We start from the raw sequence: 6321 nt of genomic DNA, 5'->3' as shown, positions 1-6321 counted from the left end.
GTAGTATGTCTGAAGTTGTCAAAACTTAATGATAGACCCTTCAGGGGCGGATCCAGTCATTTTAAAAAGGGGGTTTCCTAACCCAGGACAAAAAAGGGGGGGGGGGGGGTAATTACATGTCCCCATTCAGATGCATTGATAGTCCAAAAAAGGGGGGTCTTTGACACATTCCCCATTCCCATTCTCCAATTTTATCATGTAGTCGTCGTAGTCCGAAAGACACTTAGTTTTCGCATAATTACTTTTAGTATAAAGTTAACAGAAATCTATGAAACTCAAACACAGGGTTTGTGCCAGAGTTTTTGTCCAGAGTTTAGAAATTACATGAATTAGGGGCCAAAAAAGGGCCATATTAAACTTTGTTTGATTTTATAGAAAATTGAATTATTGGGGTTCTTTGATATATATATATTCAAATCTAACTGTGTATTTAGATTCCTAGTTTTTTGGTCCTGTTTAAAATTGGTCTATCTTAAGGTTCAAAGGGTCCCAAAATTAAACTTATTTTGATTTTAAATAATATTTAAATTCTTGGTGTTCTTTAATCATGTTAATATGCTGAATCTGAATATTTACTTAGATTTTTAGTATGGGCCCAAATTTCAAGTTGGTCCAAATTGGGGTCCAAAATTTTACTTGGTTTGATTTCAAAAAAATTGAATATATATATATGGGGTTCTTTGATATGGCTGAATCTAACCATTCATTTAGAGTTTTGATATTTTGGCCCGTTAACAAATTGGTCCACATTGAGATCTAAAGGGTCCAAAATTGAACTTTATTTGATTTCATCAAATAATGAATTATTTGGGTTCTTTGATCATGTCGATATGCTGCATCTAACCATGTATTAAGATTTTGAATATTGGACCATTTTAGAGGTTAATTGTCAATTTAAAATTTTTAAGTACTTGGACCACATTCATTCAATGTCAGAAACTTATGCTGCATCAACTATTGAATCACAATCCAAATTTACAATTCAGAGTTGTATCCATAAAATTGAGAATGGCAATGGGGAATTTGTCAAAGAGACAACAACCCGACCAAATAAAAAAACAACAGCAGAAGGTCACCAACAGGTCTTCAATGTAGCGAGAAATTCCCACACCCGGAAGCGTCCTTCAGCTGGCCCCTAAACAAATATATACTAGTTCAGTGATAATGAACGCCATACTAATTTCCAAAGTGTACACAAGAAACTAAAATTAAAATAAAACAAGACTTACAAAGGCCAGAGGCTCCTGACTTGGGTCAGGCGCAAAATGCGGCGGGGTTAAACATGTTTGTGAGATCTCAACCTCCCCCTATACCTCTAACCAATGTAGAAAAGTTTGAATTGAATGTTGTGTCCATACTTGCTCCAACTGTTCAGGGTTTAAATTTAAAGTGTACGTTTGTATCAAGCTGAGCCATGCATAGCATTCTTATTGGTTATTTATATATTAATTTGAAATTTTGATGAGTTAGACACATACAGATTATACTGTAACAATATTTCAGAGTTTAACGTAGTCAAGCAAAACAAATCATAGAAGTATAGTTGAATCATGTTTTTGTTGTCCAATGAAAAATTAGTTCGAACACCAAGAAAAAGTATGGGAATGTTTGTTTTTTAAACTATTGACCAGGGTGAAAGTCTTTGAAAGTCATGACTGACCAAAAGTTTGTGAAATGAAATAGCACAAATATTCCATTCTTATTAAATATTATTGTATATAAAGAAAATACTGATGTTTAATAATAGTTTTTACCCTTTTTATGTTTTATAGGACAAGAAATATAGAAAAATAATGAAAAATATAAACAGTTTCAATAGAAATGAGCGACAAAACAAGATAAACAGAATATAACAAGGCCTAAATGGTAAGACCACTTCTATATACTGTAAATTCAGAAATTATTGCTTGCATTTATTATTTTTCAGGGAATGGACAACTTATTGTGATTACAAAAAAAAATCTGCATCAATTATATATACATGATATATATATATGTTTCTGTTATCAAAATATGATTTCTTATTTTTGTGATACTCACCCAGTCACATTAATCGCATTACTAAAAACCTCTGGATAATTTCTGAATTACAGTAATAAACATGATAAAAGTAATTGCCTTTGAATGATGACTCTTATAAAAATACGAAGATGTGGTATGGTAAATGAGTGACTTATCCACCAGAGTTCAAAGAAGTGGATGCAAGAAATTAAAGGCCAATGATGGGCTGGCCTTCAATAATGAGACAACACTTCCTTTATAGGTCAGCCAATAAAGATCCCAACATGAAAATATTTAAACAATCCAATTTAGTTCAACATGTTCAAAAACAATAACAATTAATAAAAAAATATCATGTCTGTGAGCACTCAACCTCTTACCTGACCATAATATAGGACAGTGGTTCAAATAACACAGCATATGAACATTCTATAACAATTTTGCAAGTGGCTAAACTTTAAATATCACTGCAAGGCACTAAACAACGAATATTTAATCTTGGACACAAAGCACTGAAATAAGAGAACTCATATAAAGCATGACAAGTAAGAATATCAAATGAAAGTTTCTCAAATGTTAAAGTCATATGAAACGAGTGAGTGATGAAAAATAAAGTTTGTCCAACTTTTGAACCAATGCATGTATACATCATAAACTTAGTCCTCTGTGCACGATTTTATCATTATTTTCACAAGTATATCATATAAATCGTCAATTTTTTTTTCTCTCTGTTTGTTATGATTTAACAAATAATGCTGCTCATTAAATGCCGTGTTTTGAAGCTGAGTTTTACCGATTGCCACCTTATAGTAAACAAATCACAAAAAGCATGGGTATTGAGCACGTGTTTAACATGTATAATCAGCTATTTGTTTATTTCAATGACAGATCCTTGCATATTGTGGTCACCGGATTTTTACGAGGAGGGTTACGCTCGGGTCACTATGTATATGGAAAATATGTATCGGCAAATTGCTTCCTGGAAGCAAGCAATTAAAAATAAGTAAACTTCTTCTAAATGTGGACAAATTAAAGAATTTTCCTCAGAAAAAAGTATATGTACTTAAGTTGCATAATGAAAACTATCCATTTAGTTATAAAAAACATAATTATTATACATATTTTTTTTTAATTTGAGGTTTCTTATGACTTTAATTAAAACATGATAAAATAAGCCTATTTATATTGCTGTTTTTTTCTCCATTTATCATGTTTATAACTTCTTTTTTTTATTTTGTGTATTTATAGGTCAGATATCTTGGTTTTTATGATCATCGTCAGGTCCTGCAAGTCTATACTGAAGAGGAAACTTATTTGTTAATACTTTTCTACATAATGTGCTAATTGGATTAATTAATGTGAAATGAACTCAATTGTGTGTTTTTCTGGGAAAAGAAATAGAAAAAATTCTACAAAATTGCTATAAACAAAATGGAGTACTATCAAAGATGCGCAAGGACACAATGGTGTAAAATGTAACAACCTACATATTCACTGATGGATTATGGAGAAATTAAGAAAAAAAATAGTATCTTTGTCATGTTTGTTGTCGAAATAAACACATGCGTTATCCATTCATGTACATAATATTATGTACATGGCTCTCCATCATATCAAATATACAGAGAAGATGTTTGAAGAACAAGTTGCCAAAATTTATTCAACCAATTGAAGGAAGATGTCTTGTGAATGGAATTATTTATGCACTGAACTGTTATGTAGGGGGTAAAATAATTATACACAGCAGCTGAAACAGAAGACAAGTTAATTTGACATGAAAAGTGTTTATTTTATATAATCTTTTGTATCAACATGATCAATAATTCAGTCAACATGGTCAAGGAGAAAATATATTTATACTGTTTGTCAATGTTTGTACTGTTATGAAATTTTTATAGAGGAAAAACATTTCCTTAAGGGAAATTTGATGTTCAGAAATTTCCTTAGAGGAAATTTGAAGAACAATGATTTCCTTAGAGGAAATTTCCTCAAAGGAAAATTTGAAGCGGCAAATTTCCTCAAAAGAAAAAGAATTTCCTCTGAGGAAATAATTATGCAGCAAATTCCCTAAGGGAAATCTTTTTCCCTTGAGGAAAACTCTTTTTCCTCTGAGGAAATTGTTGAAAAAAGGGGCATTACTTTTTCAACAGTGGTGCTAGAGCCAAACATATTTAGGACAAATATCAGAGAACCAATACCAATCAAGTTAACTCCAAAAATTAAGGTGACAACTTTTGCACTCAGCGGAATTGCAAACTTGTCCCGGATACTGTTAATATTCTTATACAAGACCTGTTTATTTTCTCTTGCTTATGACCTTAGATATATTATTAATGCTGTATGTTTATGCTTATGACCTTAGATATATTATTGCTGTATGTTAATGCTTATGAAATTAGATATATTATTGCTGCATGTTTATACTTTTGACCTTAGATACATTATTGCTGTATGTTGATTGTCACTTGCTTATGACCTTAGATATATTATTGCTGCATGTTTTTTTTTAAATGCTTATGACCTTAGATACATTATTGCTGTATGTTGATTGTCACTTGCTAATGACCTTAGATATATTATTGCTGCATGTTTTTTTGTAAATGCTTATGACCTTAGATACATTATTGCTGTATGTTGATTGTCACTTGCTAATGACCTTAGATATATTATTGCTGCATGTTTATGCTGATGACCTTAGATATACTATTGCTGTATGTTGATTGTCTTTTGCTTATGACCTTAGACATGTTAGATATACTATTGCTGTATGTTGATTGTCTTTTGCTTATGACCTTAGATATACAATGTATAATATTGCTGCATGTTTATGCTTATGACCTTAGATATACAATGTATAATATTGCTGCATGTTTATGCTTATGACCTTAGATATATTATTGCTGTATGTTTATTGTCACTTGCTTATGACCTTAGATATATTATTCATGTTATTTGTGCAGGTTTTTTGACACTTGCTTAAGTTATTTTATTGCTGTTTGTTTAATTTTCTGTTTTTGTTTCACACATTTTACTTGATGGTGTTATCTCAGTGAAAGATGAAATAATAAAACACAAGTGCCTTATTTGTCATACCAATTGTAATGTTTTGTCTTTTTGAAAATGATATTCTCAAATGTACATAACTATAATTAAGAAGTGTTGAAATTAAGTAAGGATATGGTATGTGATTGCCAATGAGACAACTAAAAACCAGAGATAAAGGTATTTTCAGCCAGTGACTGAACAGCCGTCAACAATGAGCAAGACCTATCAACATTTAAATGTCTGCATGAAAAAAACACAAAAACATTCAAATGGATAAACATAAGACACTGTGTGCAATGGTGTGAAAGCTATATATATATGCAAAACTATATACTGAAAATTCAGAAATTATTGCTAGCAATTGTAAGTGCGATTTTTCTCAATTTCATCATTTTTTTGTGTGCAAAATTTAGAATAATCCTGTTTAGTTCATAAAAAATTTCAATATGCAAGTGTATATTATTGTGATTATAACCCTGTCACTATTTTCACAATAATAAAAACAGCAATAATTTCTGAATTTATAGTAGTTAAATTTTTGACACATAGTGATTTACTTTCAATTAAGCATGCCTAGACAAAAATCGTAGAACACACAATTATATATTTCTACAATTAAGATTCAAAGAAATACTTGTACCCATAATAACTTAGTCCGTTTTGTGAAATTGCTTCACTCATGCAATTAGAGGATTTTTTTATGTTTTCTTTTTAGTTATATCACTTCCCATGTGAACAATTATTGTTCCCATGGGAAAACATATTGTTCCCAAGGGAAAAATTATTGTTCCCATGGGAAAAAATATTGTTCCCATGGGAAAAAATATTGTTCCCATGGGAAAAAATATTGTTCCCATGGGAAAAGTATTTTCCCATGGGAAGAAAAGGAGTTCCCTTGGGAAGAAAAGTTCCCTTGGGAAATTTAAAGTTTCCCTTGGGAAATTTAGAATTTCCCATGGGAACAAACAATTTACTTATGTTCCCATGGGAACTTTAAAGTTCCTATGGGAACTCTAAACTTCCCATGGGAAAAGTAATTTTTCCCATGGGAACTTTCAATGTTCCCATGGGAAATTCTAATTTTCCCATGGGAATTATCAAATTTCCCATGGGAAATGTACTTTTAATCAGCTGCAGTGACAAGAGTGACAACAGTGACAAGTTGGGACATATGGCATTTTTTTAATTTTTCAATAATCTATCACTGGGCAAATTTTTTTTTGGATATCTTGTAAACCGACAAAGTCAGATTTGCCGATACCGGAATGGCAAATT

Source organism: Mytilus edulis, chromosome 8, assembly GCF_963676685.1.
Source record: "Mytilus edulis chromosome 8, xbMytEdul2.2, whole genome shotgun sequence".
NCBI lineage: Eukaryota > Metazoa > Mollusca > Bivalvia > Mytilida > Mytilidae > Mytilus > Mytilus edulis.
Note: the sequence above shows the minus strand (reverse complement) of the source record.